The 27,928-nt window shown below is 35.5% G+C and overlaps 1 pseudogene; it reads left to right on the top strand.

Annotated features, from left to right (window-relative positions):
* LOC138094073 (asparagine synthetase [glutamine-hydrolyzing] pseudogene) overlaps nucleotides 1-15,990 on the top strand; it is a 39,247-nt pseudogene extending 23,257 nt beyond the window's left edge.
* The last annotated feature ends 11,938 nt before the right edge of the window (nucleotides 15,991-27,928 follow it).

The raw sequence follows: 27,928 nt of genomic DNA, 5'->3' as shown, positions 1-27,928 counted from the left end.
GTTTCATTCACAGAGTATATATTAGAAAGATGTTCCATAGTTGTGTGTGTTTTATTTTAAGTTGCTCACATAAAATGAGGAACTGCTGCGTTCTGTATTCTCAAGGCTTTCTGATTCATCTAAGAAAAATGAAAGCTCCAAAATCCCAATAAAAAGGTTTAATAAAGTAGTTCAGTTTAGCTCAGTCACGTCCGACTCTTGGCGACCCCATGAATCGCAGCACGCCAAGCCTCCCTGCTCATCACCAACTCCCGGAGTTCACTCAGCCTCACGTCCATCGAGTCCGTGATGCCATCCAGCCATTTCATCCTCTGTCGTCCCCTTCTCCTCCTGCCCCCAATCCCTCCCAGCATCAGAGTCTTTTCCAATGAGTCAACTCTTCTCATGAGGTGGCCAAATTACTGGAGTTTCAGCTTTAGTATCATTCCTTCCAAAGAAATCCCAGGGCTGATCTTCAGAATGGACTGGTTGAATCTCCTTGCAGTCCAAGGGACTCTCAAGAGTCTTCTCCAACACCACAGTTCAAAAGCATCAATTCTTCAGCGCTCAGCTTTCTTCACAGTCCAACTCTCACATCCATACATGACCACTGGAAAAACCATAGCCTTGACTAGATAGACCTTTGCTGGCAAAGTAATATCTCTGTAACTATCCTTTAATTTGTTTTACTAACAAGTGTATTTTTGGTAAAAAGTATAACTACAGCATGAATTTCCTACATGTAGGAATTACTACCTTAATGTTCTTTATGGCATGAACATCATACTAATCTCTGTGTCTAGAAACTATTGGGGAAAATCTTAGATTTAGGATTATGGAGTTGTTTGAACCAGTTAAATTCTTCCTGATTAGAAGATTATTTGTACTGGATATGATTGAAATGTACCTTTCAGTTTAAATCAAATCTGTTTTGTATTAAGAAATGAAAGAAGCAAAGGCGAAAAATAAAAATTTGTGAATAAACAAAATTGTAACTGAATTTTGACATTTTGTGACTTTTTAAAAAATTGTCTTCAGTGTGATATAAGATTCAACATTTTGGTTCAGTGAGCAATGGCAAGTGACTGAGCATGAGATAATATGCTCATTTACATTTTGTAAATTTAAAAATGATAAATGCTAAAGAAATATAACAGAGTATCATATTATACAAACTGGTGATTAGACAATTATGGCTTTCAATCACAGGGTGTTTCATATTACCTACTTTGCCAAATCACTGTGATTTTACAATAACCTGAACATGAGTAACAATGAAAGAAAACAGAATTGATTGATGGTGATGGTGCTATGAAATCATTAGGGATTCAAAAGACTTTAAATTGAGAATTAAATTCAACATTGAGACATCAGAGTTAATGGATTCCATGAACCCATGAAATAACAATAAAATACATATACACTTTTAGATGAAAATATTTCTGAATTACATACAAAGATCAATGAATTATATGACTTTTATTCATCAAATAAAGAAGCCATTGCCCCCAAAGTTTGTTACCTGATGCCAGTAAAATTAGAATACACATTTGGGGATATAATAAGGTACATATCTTACATTATAAAAGTAAAGAGTAGTATGTGACTTTATGAAATGATTCCTTAATGTTATTCATTCAGAGAAATTGAACATTATAAAATAAGGTTTTAAATATTCTGTAAGGAAAAGGAAATGGTAACCCACTCCAGTATTCTTGCCTGGAGAATCCCATGGACAGAGAAGTGTGGTAGGCTACAGTCCATCGGGTTGCAAAGAGTCGAACACAACTGAGCGACTTCACTTCACTTAACCATGATCCTTGCTGAGTGAATACATTCCTGTGATTTTATTTAAAGCTGATCTAATGGAAACAAAAATCTCTCTTTAAAATAAAAAATTTTTAAAGGCTTATATATTATAGTAACAATAACCAAAATATTATTACATTTTCTCCTGAAAAATTCTTACATGTCTATAAAGATAAAAATAAATGTTTAATCTTTGGGTTTATGAGTATGGAATTGTAATAGTAGTTTAAAGCCCAAAAATCATTGTGAGGAAATCACTTCAAGAACTTAGGAGAGATATTTTCAATAGAATTTTGAAGTCTCCAAAGAATGACCTTGTATAAGCCATTTAAATCATAACAAAGTCCCTGAATAGCAACAAAATCACAAATCATATTAATAAATACAATGAAGCAAATTTATACTAATGCACAAACCTGATAATCTATGCTGATAGGTTGGAAAATAATTACTTCCTTCCCTAAAGAAAGGCAGCTATAAATTATTCAGGGGTTACTCTAGCACTGATGGAAACATTTCCTTTGTTTTCTATTTCCAGCTTAAATAATTCTCTATCAGTACTTAGGCAGTCTTACTATTTATCTGTAGTCATGGATTGTCTGCTTTTCCTTCAGTTTTCACATCCACATTTTTTTTTTCAAGAATGTCCTTTACTTGAAGGTCTTTTTATCTTTTGGTTTTTAAAATTTATGTTACTTAAGAAGACTGTTAAGCCTTTCCTTGAATTAAAATGACCATTTTTTGAATAGCAAAGGAATTATCTTTAGAGTGCTAGAGACCTAAACACATGCACAAGACACACACATCCATACACAGGTTCTTCATCTATTATCCATCTACTTAGCTAGATGGATATTAGAAGCATGGCCTGGGCGTATACATTGAAAGCTAAGAATGCTAGCAAAAAGACTCAGAGTGCCAGAGTATCCTGATCTGGGCATAGGTCAGTAATACTTCAGCGCACGAATATTACCTCCCTGGAAGATTCCATTGCTTATCTTTCATAAAGCATTGCTTTTCGTGCACCTGCCTTTGCCACTCTGGCAGACGTTTTTCACATTTTCATTACCTCATTTGTTGCTCTAAGTGTACAAAGCAGTCACCAATCATCTATATGGATTCCTTTAAATGTTAAGTAGGAAGTTAGGCATGAGCAACAGGGGGTGGCCTAATAGAAAAGTATGTAAGCTGATCCCTAAGCACTGTTCCAGACATACCCAGGAGTGCTCACAAATATGCTACAAAATAATCACAGAGATTTTTCCAACTCCTACACTTGTGCCTTAGAAACACAGTGGATACAAACTAACCCCTACAGCAGCATGGCTTCCGCAAGCAAGTTTAGGCAGCTAGGAGCCCATGACAGGTTCATAAATATCCTACACATATATACATTTGATTATAAAGACTGAATTATGGGAAGACATGAGCGATAGAGCCTGTTGTTATATAACTTGCAACTATCAACTGGCCTTGAGCATATGCCCATTTGCATTCCCTTCCTTGACTGGTGGTGGGGATAAGCCCTGTTTTGCACAGGGCACAAACAAAAGGAACAGATGGGAAGTGTAAAAGAGGGGAAAACAAGAGAAATTGTAATGGCAACTTCTTTGGGGTTGTCCTGCTCCCATGTCCTGGGAGTGTCTGTTTAATCTGTCTACTTCGGCTGTAATTGAGCTGTAACATGTCAGTTGTTTTAAACTCTTTACTCCCTCATTCCAAATTTTTGTTGCAAAGAGACAAGAACTGAGAGAGAAAAATAAACCAATCTGACATTTCTTTGCTTACTTCCTCTCCCTCCCTCCTCACTTTCCTTTTATCCATATTATCTCATGCTCTTTCAACCTGCTACTCAAATCTTTTTATATCAAAAATAATCTGTTAAATAACAAAAAGCTGTGATGTCACCCTGTTAATTATTTATTAGGTGAAACTGAGAAAGTAAGAATTCTGTTTGGAACTTACTTTACATATGTGTACAATGGGGATAATAATACTTGAAAGCTTTGATATGAGGACAGAATAAAAATGCATATAAAGCCTATAGCATAATGCCTGTCAGATTCTAAACTATCAGTAATGTCGGGTACTGAGATTATGATTGAAATAGAAAGAGTTTGACTATGTGAAAACAATTTTACAGTTAGAAGGAAGATTGAGTTTGGTCATCTTTATTCACTATTTCCTCAATACTCCAAGTATCATATTGGTCAACTGTTATATAAGTATGGCAATATCAACAACTCTGTGATTATTTTGAGGCTTAATTTAGATAATCCATATAAAAATTTTAGACTGTCAGCCATAGACTAAATATTAAACAACTGTTCTTTTCATTTTTGTTATTGATTTGCTATAATAGGGGTACTACATCCTTCTGACCCCTTTACTCCTAGAAATTCTATTTTCTTACATACACATAACTTTTATTTTCTCCTCTATCTTGCATATGAACATACAGATATTCTTTTTGGTCAACTGGAATGTCATCCCATTGGTTAACATTCTTTTCCAAATTTTGCTTAGCCCACCTAAATTACACTGCTTGAATTTTTTCATTACAATCTAATAGAATTCCTTCATTTGATTTTCACCATTTGACATGCCAATCCAGCTAAGTCATAGACAACAAACACCATTTGAGAATTACATATATTAAAAAAAAACACAATTAACTGCCTCATTTTACATATGTGTTAAGTGAATAGCAAACAGAACAAATATCTTGCAAAAACTCGTAAATATGGTATATGATTTATTTAGATGAAATTCTTAAGAGCTGTTTTAGTTAAGCAAGATAGTTTGCACTATTAAATGTGTTCTAATATTTAATTGAATATAGCAGCATTCCTGAAAAATAATAAAATGGTAAATAAGTTTTAAAAATATGTATAAATGTAAAGCTTTTGGACAACTATTCTCTTCCTATATTAAGACGCTTCCTAGCAAACTGCACCAATAAAATCACTAAGTTAACAGAATACTTTTTTTGGGGGGGGTAACAAAGTAAAAAAGAAAAAAGCATATTTTTTCAGTATAGCTCAGAAATGGCATGATTTTAATATCAGCACTGAATTATGATTTTATTGTGTTCTGTCATACCAAAGGGTTTCAAAGGAGATGACGTGTGAATAATGGCATTTTATTTCAGAGTGATAATTATCAGCTCCATTCTACAATAGACAGATCACTAAAAAGCAATAATAGTGTCTATTATGATCAAGAAAACTTTTATTCATATTTGAAGGATGATTGTATTGATGACAATGATAAAATAACAGCACTTAGTAATAATAGCATGTTTCACTTTTTATTTTCTCCTGAAAGATCCTAAGGTTATATATTTGAAAGGGTCTATTTGTGCAGTTGTGGAAGGCAAGTAAAGTATAAAATTATTTCAAGGAAAAGGAAATCATATCCTCTTAACAGCAAGACAGTGTGATTCAAAAAATCAGATATTTTCTTTGAACATTTAGTCATGACTTTGAAACATACTCTAAGAGAAAAATAAAATCAATGATGACAGGACAACAAAAACAAAGATTACTACATTTTAGCATCTCAAAGTTTTTCCAAATTGAAAATCTTTTTATGGTTCATTCTTCAGGGATTCATCTAACACCAGGAATTAAACAGTAATGACTATTTTCATGATTATCATTTATTAATTGTTCCAAGGGCAAATAACTATTCTGAGGGTAAAAATGAAATACAGAATGAACTGAAGATATTTTTAAAGCTAGAGGCCATGGATGACTCAGAACAAGGAATTTACTAAAAGTCATCCAAAAGAAGTGGAAATTTTGATAGAAAATTATCTCAGAACAATTAGAAAGATAATTAAAGATCTACAGTTGAAATATCAATAAGGTGAGATGTAAAATATCTACATTCTAAAGAACTAAGTCTAATATTATGTAAATTGTCCTAGAAAATAAATAAAATTATATCCCAATAAACATATGAAATTTTCATAAATTGAATATCAAAATGTTACATAATACAAAGAAAATTATAGAATAAGCTTATTATGTGCAATTTATTTTAAACATAAGCTAAGAGAACATAGCAATGAATCAAAAAGTTACTACAAAATTTTGTCCTTAATATATGATAATTAATTTGCATTAGGCATCGCCGACTCTATGGACATGAGTTTGGGTGAACTCCGGGAGTTGGTGACGGACAGGGAAGCCTGGCATGCTGTGATTCATGGGGTTGCAAAGAGTTGGACACGACTGAGTGACTGAACTGATCTGAAGGTGTGTATTAAAAATCAAAAAGCTAAAGAGGAAAACTAAGCTCACATCACTAGATGCTAGAACATCATTTAAAAATCAACAACCATCCTTTATCCAAACTAAATAAAACAAGAATAAAATAAAATCATGTATTTGACACTGTCAATGTTCAAATCTCAAGAACAAATATCGTTTCTAATTTGGAAAATGTAAAAATAAATTTGATTAACATCAGAACTTGAGAGGCGAACTTTCTTAAAATTATTAGTTGGCATTGTTTTGAAAGTTCTAACAGCACCAGAAGACAAGAAAATAAAACAGTGTGTTTTCATGGATGATAAATCATATACACCACAAAATCAAGGTCTGGAAAAAAGAAGATTTAGCATTAATTAGTTTTATAGCAAAATCACTGCATTTATAATAGCAACAAAAACTGAAAATGTTTATGAATAAGTTTAACAATAAAATTCAGGAGCTACATGGTGAAATTTGAAATTTACAGTTTAAATATAATGACATAAGAATATGTTTTAAAAGACTGTCATGAAAGACTCATATGAAAAATATGCATACTGTTCTGATTCATTGACTATGCTAAGTCTTTGACTGTGTGGATCACAATAAACTGTGGAAAATTCTCAAAGAGATGGGAATACCAGACCATCTTACCTGCCTCCTGAGAAATCTGTATGCGGGTCAAGAAGCAACAGTTAGAACTGGATATGGAAGAACAGACTGGTTCAGAATTGGGAAAGAATACAACAAAGCTGTATATGTCACCCTGCTTATTTAACTTATATGCAAGAGTACATCATGTGAAATGCCAGGCTGGATGAAGCACAAGCTGGAATCAAGATTGCTGGGAGAAACATCAATAGCTTTAGATATACAGATGACACCACCCTTATGGTTGAAAGCGAAGAGGAATTAAAGATCCTCAAATGAAAATGAAAGAGGAGAGTGAAAAAGCTGGCTTAAAACTCAACATTCAGAAAAATAAGACCATGACATGTGGTCCCATCACTTCATGGCAAATTGATGGGGAAACAATGGAAACATTGACAGACTTTATTTTGTTGGGCTTCAAAATCACTGTGGATGGTGATTGCAGCCATGAAATTAAAAGTGCTTGCTCCTTGGAAAAAAAGCGATGACAAACCCAGACAGTGTATTAAAAAGCAGAGACATTACTTTGCAGATAAAGGTCTATATATCCAAAGCTATGGTTTTTCCAGTCATTTATGGATGTGAGAGTGGGACCATAAAGAAGGCTAAGTCCCAAAGAATTGATGCTTTCGAACTGTGGTGTTGGAGAAGACTCTTCGGAGTCCCTTGGACTGCAAGGAGGTCAAACCAGTCAATCCTAAAGGAAATCAACCCTGAATATTCACTGGAATGACTGATGCTGAAGCTAAAACTCCACATCTTTGGCCACCTGATGTGAAGGGCCAACTCACTGGAAAAGACCTGATGCTGGGAAAGACTGAAGGTGGGAGGAGAAGGGGACAACAGAGGATGAGACGGTTGGAGGCATCACTGTCATGATGGGCATGAGTTTGAGCAAGCTCCAGGAGATGGTCAAGGAACAGGGAAGCCTGATGTGCTGCAGTCGATGGGTTGCAGAGTTGGACACAAGAGCGACTGGACTGAACCGCTGATGTATTGAATATAAATCAATACAGTATTGTAAAGTAAAATAAAGTAAAAATAAAAATCAAAAAATATAATATAATGTCATACTTAAATGCAGACTTAAATTGAAGAAAGTAGGGAAAACCACTAGAACATTCAGGTATGACCTAAATTGAACCCCTTATACAGTGAAAGTGACAAATAGATTCAAGGGACTAGATCTGATAGATAGAGTACCTGATGGACTCCGGATGAAGTTTCATGATATTGCAGAGGAGGCAGTGATCAAGACCATCCCCAAGAGAAGGAAATACGAAAAGAAAAAATGGTTGTCTGAGGAGGCCTTACAAATAACTGAGAAAAGAAGAGATGCAGAAGGCAAAGGATAAAAGGAAAGATATACCCATTTGAATGCAGAGTTCCAAAGAATACCAAGGAGAGATAAGGAAGCCTTCCTCAGGGATAAAAAGCAAAGAAATAGAAGAAAACAGTAGAATAGGAAAGACTAGATATCTCTTCAAGAAAATTAGAGATACCAAGGGAACATTTCATGCAAAGATGGGCACAATAAAGGACAGGAATGGTATGGACCTAACAGAAGTAGAAGATATTAAGAAGAAGTGGCAAGAATACACAGGAAAAAAATCTTCAATCCCCAGATAACCACAGCTGTGTGATCACTCATCTAAAGCCAGACATCCTGGAATGTGAAGGCAAATGGGCCTTAGGAAGTATCACTAATAACAAAGCTAGTGGAAATTATGCAATTCTAATTGAGCTATTTCAAATCCTGAAAGATGATGCTGTTAAAGTGCTGTGCTCAATACATCAGCAAATTTGGAAAACTGAGCAGTGGCCATGACTGGAAAAGGTCAGTTTTCATTCCAATCCCAAAGAAAGGCAATGCCAAAGAATGTTCAAACTACTGCACAATTGCACTCATCTCACACGCTAGCAAAGTAATAGTCAAAATTCTCCAAGCTAGGCTTCAACAATATGTGAGCCAAGAATTTCCAGATGTTCAGCGGGATTTAGAAAAGGCAAAGGAACAAGATATCAAATTGCCAAATCCGTTGGATCAGAGAAAAATTAAGATAATTACAGGAAAAACATCTATTTTTACTTTATTGACTACACCAAAGCCTTTGACTATGTGGATCACAACAAACTGTGGGAAATTCTTAAAGAGATGGGGATACTAGACCACCTTCCCTGCCTCCTGAAATCTATAAGCAGGTCAAGAAGCAACAGTGAGAACTGCACATGGAACAATGGATTGCTTCCACATTGGGAAGCAAGTACATCAAGGCTGTATATTGTCACCCTGCTTATCTAATTTCTATGCAGAGTACAGCATATGATACGCCAGGTTGGATGAAGCACAAGCTAGAATCAAGATTGCTGGGAGAACTATCAATAACCTCAGATATGTGATGATACCACCTTAATGGCAGAAAGTGAAGAGGAGCTAGATAGCTTCTTGAAGATGATGAAAGAGGTGAGTGAAAAATCTGGCTTAAAACTTAACATTAAAAAAACGATCAGGTCATCTGATCCCCATCATTTAATGGCATAGAGATGGGAAACAATGGAAACAGTGATATAATTTATTTTCTTGGGCCCCAAGGTCACTGTGGATGGTAACTGCAGCCATAAAATTAAAAGATGCTTCCTCCTTGGAAGAAAAGCTATGGCAAACCTAGACGGCATATTAAAAAGTAGAGACATTGCTTTGCTAACAAAAGTCCATATAGTCAAAGCAACTTTTCCAGTACTTTTATAGAGATGTGAGAATTGGACCATAAAGAAGGCTGAACAGTGAAGAATTAATGCTTTTGAACTGTGATGTTGGAGGAGACTCTGGAGAGTTTTTTGGACACCAAGGAGATGAAACCAGTTAATCCTAAAGGAAATCAACTCTGAATATTCAATGGAAAGGCTTATGCTGTAGCTTAAACTCCAACACTTTGGCCACTTGATGCATAGAGCTGACTCACTGGAAAAGGCCCTGATGCTAAGAAAGATCAGGAGAAGGGGACGACAGATGATGAGATGGTTGGATGGCATCACCAACCCAACGGACATGGGTTTGACCAAGCTCCTGGAGATGTTGAAGGACAGGGAAGCCTGGCTTGCCACAGACTGTGGCATTTCAAAGAGTTGTACAAAACTGAGCTACTGAACAACACAAAAGAACATGTAATATTAGATCTACTCTCTCAACAAAATTTTAAGTATACATTATCATTAACCATAGGCACAATGCTATCCAGTAGATCCCAAGAGTTTATTCATCTGGCTAAACTGAAAGTTTGTCCCTGTTAATGAGTGACTCCCCATTTGCCTTTCCACTGAGACTGGGGTAACCACCATGCTGTACCTGGTTTCCTTGACTTTGGCTATTCCAGATATCATGAAGTCCTATTACCAATATCATGAAGACAAATATCATATAGCATTTGTTTTTGATAACTGGCTTATTTCACTCAGCCTAATGTTTATAGGTTCATCCATGTTGCAAATTACTAAATTTTCTTGTTTTTAAAGGCTGAATAGTAATCCATTATATGTATGCATACCACATTTTTTTTTTCTTTCTTTTTTAATTCATTCATCTGCTGATGGACATTTGTTTCCACATCTTGGCCACTGTGAATAGTGATGCAATTATCATGGGAATGCTAATATCTCTTTGCTACTGATTTCCACTCATTTTGGATAAATACCCAGAAGTTAGATTATTGGATGATATGATAGTTCTGTTTAAAATTTTTTTTTAGAAACCTCTATACTGTTTTGCATAACAACTGCACATTTTTGTATTCCCACCAACAGTATGCAAGTGTTCATCCACATCTTTAACTATACATGTTATCTTTTGTTCTTTTTTGATAACAGTGATCCTGAAAAGGTGGGAAAGTGATATCTCATTGTGGTTTTATTTGTATTTACTTGATGATTAATGACTCAAATATTATTTTTTTCATGTACATGTTACCCATTGCTCCTTTGAAGTTATATCTAGTTCAGGTTCTTAGGATTACTAGTTTTTTGTTGCTTGTTTTGTTGCTATTGAGTTCCATAGGTTGCCTTTTCCCTTTCATGATTGGTTCCTTGCTGTGTAGAATTTTTTAATCTTTATACAGTCGTACAACACCTATTTACTTTTTCTTTGTTCTTTTCTGTGTTTTTGGTGTCATATCAATTATATCACTGTCAAGACCAATATCATGAAGGCAAATATCTGAAACTTCTAGAAGTTTTACAGCTTTATTTTAGGTCCTACACTTAGATCTTTTTACTATTTAATATTCAAATTGATCACAAAAAGATAGTTAATTGATTAGTTAATATGAGATATCATTAAAGAGAAAAATCCAAATGATTAATATTAAAAAACTTTAATAAGAAAGAATTTGTAAATGAAAGAACAGTGACATATGTTGACTGATCATATTTTGTTGTTTGGTCACTAAGCCTTGTCCGACTCTTCATGACCCCATTGACTGCTACACACTAGGCTTCCCTATCCTTCACTGTTTCCCAGAGTTTGCTGAAATCATGTCCATTGAGTCAGTGATGCCATCCAACCATCACATCATCTGTTGTCCCCTTCTCTTCTGGTCTTCCATCTTTCCCAACATCAAGGTCTTTTCCAGTGATTCAGCTCTTTGCATCAGGTGGTCAAAGTATTGAAAATTCAGCTTCAGCATCAGTCCTTCCAGTGAATATTCAGGGTTGATTTCCTAATGCTCACACTGATTTCTGCTGATCATATAGGCAAATCCTAAAAAATACAGAGCCATGTAGTCCTAATAGCACCACTGACAATGTTAGAGGGTACAGGAAAGCTTTCATCCATTGCTTGGGTGCACTGCTATGAATTTTTGAAAAGGAATCTTAAATAATTCTATATATGGGAACTTTTTTTACAGAAATCATATCACATTATGTAAATATATACCTGGAACAACTTTAACTGTAGGTGGAAATAATGTGAACATCTTAGACACTCATTCATTGGAAAATAGCTGTACCAGAGTGTTTTGCAGAGTGGAACTCAAATCCATTTTTTGGTGACCAGTACAACAATATCCTTTTTTCCTTCCTTGTTTAAAGTATCCCTGATATTTTCAGCTGAACTCAGTCACTCCCAGATCATGGTTCTGAAACCTGTGATAGGATATTAACCATAGATAATTTTTTATTTAGCCTTTGAGTTGTTGAGTTGTTCAGGGGCACTGGCTACCACATAATGAGAATTTATAAGAGGACTGCCATTTCTATAAATTCTTTATATGAGATTTTACTTGTTTCCTTCACTAAAGGTGAAATGCTGCCTTTTCATCTTCTAGCTATGTAGGAGTGATCTTACCCACTGCTTTTATGGGATGATGATGTTTAGAGTTAAACTTGTTTTGCTCGTAACTAACACAGAAAATCACATTCTTTGCAGATGAGGTTTAGGTTTCATAGTCCTCAGCTGCAGTTCAAGCAAAAATACAGGTGGTCCACAGTGAATCTAGCAATTAGGCAAAATGTTTTTTTTAAAGCCAGTTGCATAGGAAAATGAAATCGATGTCAAGAAACATCATTACTAGTCAAGTTCTGAAGATTATAAGATGTTTGTGAAAATATGTAACCTGACCAACAGAGTTTGTTAGTCTGGCTACCTTCCATTGTAATCAAGAACATCAATATTCAGATGGTAGAGAAAAACTCAAGGTTAACTCCTGCTAAATATCTTAAAGGAATCATTCCTAGACATTATTTTTATGTCAAATATATCTTCTTAATGTTTTTAATTCTTCAGATTTCCATATAGAATCTCAAGAATGTGTTGAGAAACACATATAATTATATTTTTTCACCTTTTTCCTAGGTAGTTGTTAAGTGGGTATAATAAATGAAGGGATGACTAATGTAACTAGTCTTGTTTACAACTTTAAAAAATATGAGGTAAAGCAGTGTAGTATTTTTAAAATTCTTATCTTTTTAGATTTCTCCTTAAGACATTATAGGTACTTCAACTGCTGTAGAAATGTATTTGTCATTGCATGCAAAGTAAAACAATGTTTCTATACTCGTCTTTGCTTTCCACAACTTTGCAATACTTTATCATACATAGACTTCCTATTACAGTCCTTGTACTTTCCTTCTTTATAATAGTCTCCTAGAAATTATCATGTAGGCTACAGTTGAATAGCCATAAATTATTGGTATGACTGAGATACTTTCATATATAAAACACTGATAACACATCATGTCTTCATTAATATGCAAAATCATATAAATCCTACATATCAACTGAAAGCAAGGTGAGGAGAAGTACTCTCATAGGAAAGAAACGAGTTTATTTTAGGTACAGTATCTTGAAAATTATGAAGATAAAGACTGACCTGACTTAAGAGAAAACTGAGATTTTATGCGTTACATGATGCTCAGTAGAATCAACATGGAAAGCTATAGGCTGTCTCTAGCTCAAATGAGCACTTAAAAAAATGCTTATTAAGGTTTTAAAATTTCTCACTTTACAGCAATATTTTGCAGCACTATGGTCTTCTCTCTAACTTCTTAACTGGAAAATATCAAAACAGTCAACAAGGCCTCTCTTCCTTCCCATTAGATTTATCTATAGCAACCTCAGGTTTTCTTCAAAAAGGTCATTTGTTTTCATGTTCTCATATTCTGGCTAAGAGAAAGAAAAACCTCAGTGAGTTTTCAATGCAGAGGCCAAATCCCTAAATCCTAATTAATTTTATCAAAACCTCCAGACTAAGTCACAAACTTTTTTTTTTTTCCCTTTACTTTCTCAAATGGTTATAGCATAGTTGCCAGAATTGTGGGGCAAAATTATAAATATTCTGAAATACTGAGACAGATGATACCCAGTAACAAATAGCAAAGTATTGTCACATAGAACTTTTCATTTTGTCATTCCTGATAACACATGAGTTCTGCATAATATTAATATCAAGTATCAGTAGATTAAAAGAAACCTTGCCAAATCAAATAAATTCCTACACATTAAGTGAGGCAAAATGAAAGAGAAATATTCTAAAAGAGAAGAAACTGCAATTTTTAAACAAGTGGTTTCAATTAATGATTAACGGTGAAGAAATTTAGGCTGGGAATGTTGGATGTGCATATTTAATTCTGGCATCAATATGGAAGGAACTACTAACCAAAATGAGATTCTATTCAGTGCTTACACACGCACACACTCCTCGCAGACACTCTTCTCTCTTGAGCAAAGCTGTGAAAAATTTCTCATGAGCTTAAATTTTTATGGAGACTGAAAATTAAAAGCAAAATAAGTCTGAATAAAGACAAAATATGATAGCAACAGATCTAGTTAATATGACAGTACTTATTCTGAATCAATGATTTGCAAAATTCCTTTTGAATAATCAGAAACTAAATAATGAACAGTTATGAGCCACTTTAACCTCTGGGAGATAATATCCTATTAGACAAATTTGGCAAAGTCCCTAGCAGAAAAATGTGATGTTTTTCAGGAATAGAAAAAAAGTAAAGGTGAGAGTAGAAGAGTGATACATGGTTAAGTTCACAGGGTGAAGTGGAGACGAGGAGAAAAGAGCTTCTCATGCAACAGGAAGTATTTTAATATTCTACTTGCAAAGCACAGGAAGTACAGGGTTGGAGAAAAGGGTAGTGTAAAGTGATTTACCTTTTATAAATATATTTCTGATTGGTGTGAGAAAAGTTTGGGATGAACAAGTATGAAAGGCGTAAGAAACATTCGCTCTGCAAAGAAATGATAATAGCTTCAGTTAAGATGTTAACATCACGGAGTGGGAAAAAATAATGGACCTATTATATACTGGAAAGTAATGTTAGACCTCTATCTTTTAAGTACATATCAGCAATGGTTTTCTCAGCCTCGCTGAAGCTCCATTTGAAGAGAATTATTATTTTAGAATTAAATGTTCTCATATAATTCCATTAATTGGTAATTGTAAATTTAGAGATGAGTGATTATAAACTGTCCACTTGAAGATATGTCTGTTCTGTTAAATGAACACATTACTGAAATACACCTTATGTATATTTACATTATTGACAATATTTTTTTAAAAATCCCTTTTGTAAATATACAGATTTCTAGTTAACTCTGAAAAATCAGAACTACCCAGAGACATTGACTTTTTTTTTTAATCCCTGAAAGAAATAATTGTTGGGACTAAATAACAGAAATCCCGCTGATCTAGTGCTTTACTTACCCAATTTACTGCTCTTTTTCTTTATTCATCTATAGTTCCTGCTTAGCTACTGTTGGCATTATTTTCATATCTGTTTGTTGTTTGTTAAATGAGAAAGACCAACTATAACTATTTTTGGAAGAAATTTGAATTGAAATCTGCCAGATTATTATACACTGTTAGATGAAACAGTAATACTTTTCCTTTCTTCTCAAGAAGAAAGTTTGGCCCTTAAAACTTAATTTTACATTGTCCCTTTAAAAATTCACTGCTCTTTGACTTGATACTGCTGAGTGCCAAAGGGGTTGTCACCATAACTGAGTTCAATCTGCCTCTCTATCCTTGTCTGAGGATTCTGCTGTGAAAAGGCAGTAACCGATGTGATGTCACATTTATATCACTGTACAAATAACAGCCGGGATTTTTCATTACATGTTATCCCTTTCATAAAGTATACAGGACAGCGAACATGAATTTAAGAAGAAAAAAAATCTGTCTACCATATTCTCACTGAATTGGACACAAGAGATTAAACTTCTTTATGACATTTCTAATAGCTAAAATAATTGTGCAATTACATTTTAGAATGAATAAAACTGGGACTGGGCATGAATCAACTTTTTCCCTAGAAATACTGACATATTGTTATCATAATTTTTACCCAGAGACAAAATTTGAGGCTCAAAGAATGAAGTGATTTGTACAAGAACAAATAAGTTTCAAAAAATGGAAGCAGGATTTGGATACAAGCTCTTTTTTTTTTTTCCCTGCTACATCATCCTGCCTGTCAAAGAAGCACCCCAGAATCTCTTAACTCTTAAAATAGCGAGTCCTGTTTCAGATATAATAGGCTACATTATGCTGTGGTATCAAACAACTCTGAATTTCACTACTTCACGATAAAGGTTTATTCTTATCCGCTCTACATGTTCATAGTGATTTCAATTTATTCTTCACTGTGTTTTTTCAGGATCCAGGTTGATAGAGTAGTTCTCTTTAGAGCATTTTCTTATCAACAACGTAAAACAAAAAGAAAACTTGTCAACCACGAATTGGCTGCAGTGACAAGTGTCACATTTCACTGGCCAGAGCAAGTCATCTGATGATGCTTGAGATGAATGATTGGTATGCATTATCTTCTCTGAGAAAGTAGTGTTGAATACTTTGAACAATGCAGTCTGCCAGGAAACCATTACAGAAATTACATACTCAGAAAATATGCACTAAAAGAAATCATAAAATAGTAGATAATGATTAAATCAATGAATATCACATAGTGAAATCTGAGAAGACTTGTAGCATTGAGTCATAATTGCAGACTGTAATCAGAAATAAAATGGGCAAGACTGACAGAGTTTGGAGACAACTCTTTGAACTGAAACTCTGAACAACATTAACATACTGAGAACGTCAAGACAGGCTTCAAAAATATTGAGCAAGTAACAAAATAATTTAATGGCAAAAATATGTAGATGATAACTGGGGAAAGATCGCAAAGCATTATATCAGTCATATTTCAGAGCTCTTTAGATGTCATCCTTTAAGAGAGAGCAAGAGAACTGGTACTCACTAGCAAGTACATCAAAACTATCAACATTTTTTCTTGTGGTGTGTTCTTTTTATGTTTAAAAGTAAGACCTTCCCCCAACCCCAGAAGTTTAGAAACAAAGGAAAGTCATTGAGCTCAAGTCTCCATGACTGTTTCTCTTTTTCCAAATGAGCTTTTCTATTGCTAATCATTTTGAAGGCCTGCCAGACCACTTGGACTCTCAGTCCTCTGCAGCACAACACAGATGTCTGTATGCTGTTGAACACCTTTCAGGTGAAATAATGTCCCATGCAAAAACCAGAATTGACATCCAGGATGCTGATGAAAAACACTGGGCTTCTTATTCCTTAAGTGAATAACATCTGAAGCAATCAACCATATATATATATATATTTCTTCAATAGGTCACCATATATCATGCTCAAAAATTGTAAACTTTCTTTTGAGACAGTTTAGCTGTTTGCCTCTTTCTACACCATCGATGTGTCTTTCTAAACTTGGAATGCTTAGTGGGTTTTATGAAGGATTTTGCCATATTTTGTGTTTTTATCTTCTCTATGATTCTTGAAAACCTTGTTAGTTTTTCCATTGCATTTAATAAAACTTAGCAGCAAGCAAAAATCACATTTCCACATCACTGTTGATTGCATTAAAAAAGACAGCACATTCATTTCACCACTCTTACCACATGTATAGAGGTCCCATGTACCAGGTGGACATAATTAGATTGGAATGTGGTTTGGCTGACAAATAATTTCCAATTGGCTGCATTATGCCTCTGCAGCATCCCCCAAAGAAAAGGAAATAAAAGAAAATATTATTGAGAAGTTTTGAAAAATATTTGATAGGCAACCATGGTTAGGTTTATAAAAACATAGCTTTAAAACTCTAATGTTCTGGGACCATATAATTAAGGAGGGCAAAGATTGTTTTAATGAGATAATTTTCTAAAATCAGCTATTAAAACAAAGGGATTTGATCAGTTTAATATTGACAGTTGATTTACTGACTTGTTCTGTTTCTTTGACAAGTTTGTAAATCATTTACAAGGCAAAGCAGTTACAGGGTAACAAAGTTGATATAAATAATAACTGCTATCATATTAACTCAAGAAAATGGGCCATCCTACTTGTAATGGGGGCAAAAATCATTTGTTTCATCAATTCCTCATACCAATAAGATGATGAAAATCATAGAAATACTTATTTTAAAAAAATAAAGAGATAAAGCAAAACAAATAACACAAAAAAACACTATGAAAGTCAGTGGGACTGTATTTTGGAACAAGTGAATTTTTACTGTATATATAAGCAGAGAATAAGATGAAATGCAAGGTCTATTTCACAGTCCCAAACTGGCACATATGTGGGCATATTGAGAAACATTTAGGGAAACTGTTTCCCCTGCCACTCTGGTCCCTAGAGGGCGCTCACTAAGAACTGTGGACACTTAAATTTGAATGAAATTTGGAATTGCTTGTAAAAGCCTCATTGAAAACTTTTGATAGGCTTCAGAAATTTGAATGTCATATTATAATTCTAATAATCATCATTAAAATTGATATTTCCTTGGTTACACTATAGCTCTAAGTTTTTTGCCATTTTAAAGTTTATTTATTTCACTATAACATTTATGTGAGATAAATTTATAGTCCATATTAGAGATAATCCAGACAAGAATACTGGAGAGGGTTGCCACACCCTCCTGCAGGGAATCTTTGCAACCTAGGGATCAAACCCAGGCCCTCTTCATTTCAGACTGATTCTTTACCATCTGAGTCACCAGGGAAGCCCATACTAATAGCAGATTAAATAAAATGAAAATTCAATACCAACAATGTTATTAACATTTATATTACCAAAGTGCCTGGATAAGGTATATATCAAAAGCTAGCTGTGTTTTAAATTTATCATTCACCAAATTAATAAATCTCTTCATTTGTTCCATATTATTAATCCTCATTTTTCTAAAACACAGGCATTGGAAAAATATGATTATACCCAATATTAAAATACAAGCATGAGAAGCAATTTCAGATATAGTGAAAAATAATCTTAAAAAACAAGTGTATTACACTATAACAGGTCACTGAAGAAACTGATTTCAAATCTAAATCAAATAATTTTTCCATGGTTCTATGAATTTACTTTAACCATGATTTTGTAGTGGTAATAGCTTTTATATTTTATCTTATTTTCATATCTATCAAGAAACTTATAACAAGAAAATGACAATACCAGTCTTCATTTGGAATTTCTTCCCCATAAGCCCTTTGAAAAGGTCTTGGGTGTAGGTAATTTAGTTGGCTGATGATGCCAAGAAGCAAAAGCGAGGAATTAGAGAAGTTAGATGAGACTGGGGAAAAGCTAATAAAGGATATATTGAGGAAGTTATTGCTATGGGTTAACTGATTTTAATCCTTGGGAGATATTTCTGAGAACAAACATTGTATCATTTCACTGAGGGACCTGAATGACATTAACTTCCCCCTGTCTCCCAACATTGGATTCTGCCTGTCCAGGCTGTTACCACATTGAGGTGGATGAAGTTACCCCAGAGACAAAGCTCCTCAGGTAGAGAAGCTTAGGGAGCTTATCAGCTTCTGCAGGTGAACTCAAGTATGCTGAAGGGATGTGGGGGGTTCTGGGTGTGGGACATTCATAGCATCTGCTACAACATCCACTGAACTGCTTTTATTATAACATAAAATTTAGACTTATTCACTGAAAAAAAAGAAAACAGGAAGGGTAACTTTCTGCATCTCATGAAAAAATACACATATTAGGTAAATTATTATATAATTTATCTAGCACCAAACACATCTAGTTTGTTTCAAAAATCTATAAAATCAACTTTTTAAATATTTTTAAGGTGTTTCTCTCCCAATCATCTAGAACCACTGAAATTTAGTTCCTTGGTATTTTTCAATTAGAACACCCTGATGCCTGCTCCACATTTTCCTCTGCTTCCAGTCTTTCCTCTTCTACTGTTATCCATTAAGCTGTAGGATATTTTAAACAATATAACAAAAAGGATGCAACGCTCTACCCCTAAAACTCTATGCTTCCTCACTGATCTCAAGATGACATCGCATGTGTAGCCATTTGTGATCTGGTCTATACATATTTTTTCAATGAATTCCCTTAACACTTTCTTCTCATGTTTTTTATTCCAGAAACAAATAAGTAGCTCTTACAAAACCTTGATTTATTTTGCTTATAGGTCTATATAAAATGACTAGACCTGTGCCCTTTCATGTGAACATGCCTTTTTATTTAAGAATGTGCATTTTTAGGTGACAATTTATTTCTAATTGCTGTGTTGAGCAAGAAAAAATAAGTAGGGTAAGTAATAATTACCAACTCAAAATGAAAAATGGGGTGCTTAAATGGAGTTATTTTCCTCTCAGTTTTGGTTGAGTTATGAAGACATCCCACTTTCTAAATTCCACCATGAAAATATTTTCAAGTACAATAAATGGAGAAGACCCTGGATCATGACTCTTCAAAGTCACAGCCATGTACATGGAGGACATAAATAGGTTGAGGTTGTGAGATGGTCAAAGGATTGCTGAGAAAGTTTTCTTGGAGAGAGCAAGTGGTATTACATAAATCACATAACCTCATCAAGTGGGAAGGGTTAGGAGTGCCTCCACCTCACTCCCAGCCAAATGAAAAAAGCATTAATGGGCCCTTTAAAAAGTCAAGTCGGAAGGTCACAGTGGACAGGTGCCTGACTCCAACCCAGGGCACTGAGAAAATAAAAAACCAACTGCTAGAGGCTTTGGAAGCAGACAAACAAGAGCTGTTACAAAATTTCTTAACTGCATTTGCACAAAGACCAGGGAGTATTTCTTCAGCACATGAGCCAGATGGAAAGCCAGCCAACCTGAGAGAACTGTGACCTTCAACAGGAAAAGTTCAAATGAAGTAGGCCGGTGCAAGAAAGCAGAATTTGGTGGGGAGCCACTAACCAGAGCTGAGTCCAATCACTCATTCAAGTGAATTAGAGCTAAGAGGTCATCAGCAGGGAATAGTTCCTAAAAAGCCAGTAAAATACCCTCAAAAGGGAGATATATAAACACTTCTGGGCCCATACACTGCAAGTAGATGTAGAAATAGTGCTGGCTAAAAGTAAATTTTTATATTTCCTTTAACTCACCAACGTGGTCAGAAATCACACTTGGCAAGAGAACAGAGGAGGCCAGGCAGAAAGGAAAGGCTGACTGCATCACTGTCCGTGATCACAGATGACTTATGAGGGACAGGCTGATGCTGTTGCATGGAAATGGATGTCTCGTGATCAAATTAAAGGTCATTTAATGATTTAAATTAAATATACATTCTTGTCTACAGATAGGTAACCTGAAAAGTCATGAGGCTTGCCTGAGTTTTTCCCTAGAAACAGAATAAAACCTTTTTTTCCTGAAAACACTGTAAACAACTTGGGTATTTAACAAAGCAGATTTACCCATATGGCATAAAGCTTGTCTGTCAGATACAAATGCATCATTTTCATAGAAAAGTTATAAATTATTATGATCTATAAAATAATTAACTTTATCAGATCACTGATTCTATTTAATCTTGTTTTATCTTCAATTATCTGCCATTATTTAAAAGTGTGAGTTACCAATTGAGACCTTCTGAGTTCAAACCCTGACTTCTTGTTGTAATATGCTGTGCTTTGCTGGTACAGCCATGAGAGATACCCCATGCCCAAGGTAAGAGAAACCCAAGTAAGATGGTAGGTGTTGCAAGAGGGCATCAGAGAGCAGACACACTGAAACCATACTCACAGAAGACTAGGCAATCTAATCACATTAGTATCACAGCCTTGTCTAACTCAATGAAACCAAGACATGCTCGTGGGGCAACCCAAGACAGGCCGGTCATGGTGGAGAGGTCTGACAGAATGTGGTCCACTGGAGAAGGGAATGGCAAACCACTTCGGTATTCCTGCCTTGAGAACCCCATGAACACTATAAAAAGGCAAAATGATAGGATACTGAAAGAGGAACTCCCCAGGTCAGTAGGTGCCCAATATGCTACTGGAGATCAGTGGAGAAATAACTCCAGAAAGAATGAAGGGATGGAGCCAAAGCAAAAACAATACCCAGCTGTGGATATGACTGGTGATAGAAGCAAGGTCCAATGCTATAAAGAGCAATATTGCATAGGAACCTGGAATGTCAGGTCCATGAATCAAGGCAAATTGGAAGTGGTCAAACAGGAGATGGCAAGAGTGAACATCAACATTCTAGGAATCGGCGAACTAAAATGGACTAGAATGGGTGAATTTAACTCAGATGACCATTATATCTACTACTGTGGGCAGGAATCCCTCAGAAGAAATGGAGTAGGCATCACGGTCAACAAAAGAGTCCAAAATGCAGTACTTGGATGCAATCTCACAAACAACAGAATGATCTCTGTTTGTTTCCAAGGCAAACCATTCAATATCACAGTAATCCAAGTCTATGCCCCAACCAGTAACACTGAAGAAGCTGAAGTGGAACGGTTTTATGAAGACCTACAAGACCTTTTAGAACTAACACCCAAAAAAGATGCCCTTTTCACTATAGGGGACTGGAATGCAAAAGTAGGAAGTCAAGAAACACCTGGAGTAATAGGCAAATTTGGCCTTGGAATGCAGAATGAAGCAGGGAAAAGACTATTAGAGTTTTGCCAAGAAAATGCACTGGTCACAGCAAACACCCTCTTCCAACAACACAAGAGAAGACTCTACACATGGACATCACCAGATGGTCAACACTGAAGTCAGACTGAATGTATTCTTTGCAGCCAAAGATGGAGAAGCTCTATACAGTCAACAGAAACAAGACCAGGAGCTGACCGTGGCTCAGATCATGAACTCCTTATTGCAAAATTCAGACTCAAATTGAAGAAAGTAGGGAAAACCGCTAGACCATTCAGGTATGACCTCAATCAAATCCCTTATGATTATACAGTGGAAGTGAAAATAGATTTAAGGGCCTAGATCTGATAGATAGAGTGCCTGATGAACTATGGAATGAGGTTCATGACATTGTACAGGAGACAGGGATCAAGACCATCTCCATGGAAAAGAAATGCAAAAAAGCAAAATGATTATCTGCAGAGGCCTTACAAATAGCTGTGAAAAGAAGAGAGGCAAAAAGCAAAGGAGAAAAGGAAAGATATAAGCATCTGAATGCAGAGTTCCAAAGAACATCAAGAAGAGATAAGAAAGCCTTCTTCAGCGATCAATGCAAAGAAATAGAGGAAAAGAACAGAATGGGAGGACTAGAGATCTCTTCAAGAAAATTAGAGATACCAAGGGAATATTTCATGCAAAGATGGGCTCAATAAAGGACAGGAATGGTCTGGACCTAACAGAAGCAGAAGATATTAAGAAGAGGTGGCAAGAATACTCAGAAGAACTGTACAAAAAAGATCTTCACGACCCAGATAATCATGATGGTGTGATCACTCATCTGGAGCCAAACATCCTGGAATCTGAAGTCAAGTGGGCCTTGGAAAGCATCGCTATGAACAAAGCTCGTGGAGGTGATGGATTTCCAGTTGAGCTGTTTCAAATCCTGAAAATGATGCTGTGAAAGTGCTGAACTCAATATGCCAGCAAATTTGGAAAACTCAGCAGTGGCCACAGGACTGTAAAAGGTCAGTTTTCATTCCAATTCCAAAGAAAGGCAATGCCAAAGAATGTGCAAACTACTGCACAATTGCACTCATCTCACATGCTAGTAAAGTAATGCTCAAAATTCTCCAAGTCAGGCTTCAGTAATACATGAAACGTGAACTTCCTGATGTTCAAGCTGGTTTTAGAAAAGGCAGAGGAACCAGAGATCAAATTGCCAACATCCGCTGGATCATGGAAAAAGCGAGAGAGTTCCAGAAAAACATCTATTTCTGCTTTATTGACTATGCCAAAGCCTTTGACTGTGTGGATCACAATAAACTGTGGAAGATTCTGAAAGAGAAGGGAATACCAGAACATCTGACTCGCCTCTTGAGAAATCTGTATGCAGGTCAGGAAGCAGCAGTTAGACCTGGACATGGAACAACAGACTGGTTCCAAATAGGAAAAGGAGTACATTAAGGCTGTATATTGTCACCCTGCTTATTTAACTTCTATGCTGAGGACATCATGAGAAACACTGGACTGGAAGAAACACAAGCTGGAATCAAGATTGCTGGGAAAAATATCAATAACCTCAGATATGCAGATGACACCACCCTTATGGCAGAAAGTGAAGAGGAACTAAAAAGCCTCTTGATGAAAGTGAAAGAGGAGAGTGAAGAAGTTGGCCTAAAGCTCAACATTCAGAAAACGAAGATCATGGCATCCGGTCCCATCACTTCATGGGAAATAGATGGGGATACAGTGGAAACAGTGTCAGACTTTATTTTGAGGGGCTCCAAAGTCACTGCAGATGGTGATTGCAGGCATGAAATTAAAAGACGCTTGCTCCTTGGAAGAAAAGTTATGACCAACCTAAATAGCATATTCAAAAGCAGAGACATTATTTTGCCGACTAAGGTCCATCTAGTCAAGGCTATGGTTTTTCCAGTGGTCACGTATGGATGTGAGAGTTGGACTGTGAAGAAAGCTGAGCACCAAAGAACTGATGCTTTTGAACTGAGGTGTTGGAGAAGACTCTTGAGAGTCCCTTGAACTGAAAGGAAAGCCAACCAGTCCATTCTGAAGGAGATCAGCCCTGGGATCTTTGGAAAGAATGATGCTAAAGCTGAAGCTCCAGTACTTTGGCCACCTCATGCAAAGAGTTGACTCATTGGAAAAGACTCTGATGCTGGGAGGGATTGAGGGCAGGAGGAGAAGGGGATGACAGAGGATGAGATGCCTGGATGGCTTCGCTGACCTGATGGACGTGAGTCTGAGTGAACTCTGGGAGTTGGTGATGGACAGGGAGGCCTGGCGTGCTGCAATTCATGGGGTCGCAAAGGGTCGGACACCACTGAGCAATTCAACTGATCTGAACTGAATGGGACCAGATGCCATGATCTTAGTTTTCTGAATGTTGAGTTTTAAGCCAAATTTTCATTCTCCTCTTTCACATTCATCAAGAGGCTCTTTATTTCTTCTTCACTTTCTGCCATAAAGGTTATGTCATCTGCATATCTGAGGTTATTTATATTTCTCTTGGCAATCTTGACTCCAGCTTGTGCCTTATCCAGCCCAGCGTTTCTCATGATGTACTCTGCATCGAGGTTAAATGAAAATATACAAGTGTAAAACCCCTGTATCATACTAGAGAGCTGAAGATATTTGAAGGAATTGTCTGATTAACTCCTTCACTGCTACTGAGACTAGGCCTTAATCTTCTGTTTTACTCCCAGGGAAGATCTATGGAGTCTTGATTATAGACCATGCACCCAACAACAGATCTAAAAATGTATATTCCCTAGACCCCACTATTTTCTTGACTGAGGAGGGAAAGTAAATATATAAAATTTTGTCTCTGGGCTCCCACCTTTTAAGTAGGGAATAAATTGTGAGATGTCTTATGATTTTAGTCTTTAGAATTTATGTTGAAAGCCTGAGTATAAATATAGTGATTGATCTGAGTAATACTAAGTAGGTTACAATGTTTAAAAACCTGATAAACTGTTATTTCATTGTTGTTATTTTTTATCTACAACCTAGTCCTCATCTGGGATATTCAGAAATATATAAAAATGAATACACATTATAACATTTTCTATAAAATGAACCATTTCAACACTTCAAATATGTCATTGGAAATGTTTTTCTTTTCTATACTATACATCTTGTCATACGCTATTTTCTAAAATTATTAAGGATGCTTGTAATCATAAACAAAACTAGGAATAAAATCTTTACAACAAGATAATATGAGTAATTTTGTTATGAATGGTTAGAAAGAAACTCTTTAAGACAAATTTTGTCAATAATGATTTATTATGCAGAGCAAAAGTCTATTTTAAGTACACAACACAGGATCTCAAAATACTCCATTCTCCACACATCTATGTGCTGCTGAGAATCATGCTCTTTATACTTTTGGTTCTATCAGAGTGTCAGTAAAGTTTATAGGCCACTGCCCTCAATTCCATAATTTCTTTTTCATATTATCAAAAGTTGAAACTCTGTGGCAAGTATTTTCCCTTTTTAATTGAGTGGTGCAAAATAGGTGTTCCCCAGTATAGTAATTTTAATGTATCAGTCTTAAAGAATTGAGCTCCCCTGCAGTGATATTTCAACCTAAGTATTTTACGTATAGAAGAGTAGTAAATTACACATTAATAAGAATATGATATGTACTTATGTGGATATTTCCAAAGTCTGACAACAGATTCTGCAATTCAACATAAAATTTAATTGAAATGTATACAAATATACTAATGATCATTACAAGTTTAGACTGTATTCTTGATATTAAAATTATAATCTTATTATGAGGAAAATAATCAAAGTGAACATATAAGAAGTATATTATTTTCTCAAAGTATATTATTTTTTCTAAAACCCCTTGTGAGCATATAAATATTATTATAAAAAAAATATTTTCTAAAAGTGTGCACACCTGCTCAGTGTGTGACCCTATGGACTGCAGACCACTGGGCTCCTCTGTCCATGGGATTTTCCAGGCGAAAACACTGAAATGGGTTGCCATTTCTTCCTCCGAGGGATTTTCCCAACCCCAGGATCGAACCCACATTTCCTGCTCTGGCATGCAGATTCTTTACCACTGAGACACTTAGGAAGCCCTTTCTAAAAGTATAACTCAACTGAAAATATAGCATTCACCTAGTTAATGTAACTTAAAAGCATAGTATTTCCCAGGAATAAATAAATTTTGGTTATAATACACACATTTATTCTCCTCTATGTTATGTCTTAATAAGTAGTTGCTAAAATACTTACACAGAAAGTATTGAATAAACAGCCATTTTATCTTATGCTGTTATTTTCATATAGGAGATATTCATGACACACAATAACTTTTTAATACTATATATTAACTTTAGAGAAAAATTTACATTATCATTTAAGATCTCTTAGAATCTCTTTACTGAAGAAAAGATAATATACATTAATACACTGAAGTTAACATATTCATTTATTGACTATATGTTGCATTCTGTAATTAAGAAAACGTTACTTTTTCATTGATATAAATAGTTGATTTACAATGTTGTGTTTAATTTACAGTGAGCAGCAAAGTGATTCAGATGTGTGTGTGTGTGTGTGTGTGTATACACATATATAGTCTTTTTAAAATTCTTTTTCCTTATACATTATTACAAAATATTGAGTATCATTCTTTGTGCTATAGAGTAGGTCTTTGGTGGTTATCTATTTTAAATGTAGTAGTGTGTATATGCTAATGACAAACTTCTAATTTATCCCTCCTCTCAACCCTTTCCCCTTTCGTAACTCTTATTTTCAACATCTGTAGGTTTATTTTGGTTTTGTACATATGCTCATTTCTATCAGTTTTTCTTAAATTCCATTTATAAGTGATATATGGTATTTGTCTTTCTCTGGTTTATTTCACTTAGTACAATATAACCTCTATGTTCATTCATGTTGCTGCCAAGGGCATTATTTTAATTTTATGGCTGAGTAATATTCCACCACATACATTTATATATAAAAATGTATATATTTATTTTATGGCTGAGTAATATTCCACTATATATATTTATATATTCCACATGTTCTTTATACATTCATCTATTGATGCATACTTATGTTGCTTCCATGCATCTGGTCCCATCACTTCATGGGAAATAGATGGGGAAACAGTAGAAACAGTGTTCAACTTCATTTTGGGGGGCTCCAAAATCACTGCAGATGGTGACTGCAGCCATGAAATTAAAAGACGCTTACTCTTTTGAAGAAAAGTTATGACCAACCTAGATAGCATGTTGAAAAGCAGAGACATTACTTTGCCAACAAAGGTCCGTCTAGTCAAGGCTATAGTTTTTCCTGTGGTCATGTATGGATGTGAGAGTTAGACTGTGAAGAAAGCTGAGCGCCAAAGAATTGATGCTTTTGAACTGTGGTGTTGGAGAAGACTGTTGAGAGTCCCTTGGACTGCAAGGAGATCCAACCAGTCCATTCTGAAGGAGATCAGCCTTGGGATTTCTTTGGAAGGAATGATGCTAAAGCTGAAACTCCAGTACTTTGGCCACCTCATGTGAAGAGTTGACTCACTGGAAAGACTCTGATGCTGGGAGGGATTGAGGGCAGGAGGAGAAGGGGACAACAGAGGATGAGATGGCTGGATGGCATCACTGAATCGAAGGACATGAATCTGAGTGAACTCCGGGAGTTGGTGATGGACAGGGAGGCCTGGCGTGCTGTGATTCATGGGGTCACAAAGAGTCGGACACGACTGAGCGACTGAATTGAACTGAACTGAACTGTCTTGCTTATTGCCAACAGTGCTGCAGTGAACATTGGTGTGTGTTCATTTTTTCAAATTATGGTTCTTCTGGGTG

Source organism: Capricornis sumatraensis, chromosome 17, assembly GCF_032405125.1.
Source record: "Capricornis sumatraensis isolate serow.1 chromosome 17, serow.2, whole genome shotgun sequence".
Lineage (NCBI taxonomy): Eukaryota > Metazoa > Chordata > Mammalia > Artiodactyla > Bovidae > Capricornis > Capricornis sumatraensis.
The sequence above is the reverse complement of the archived record's forward strand: the minus strand, read 5'-3'. Positions and strand labels throughout refer to the sequence as shown.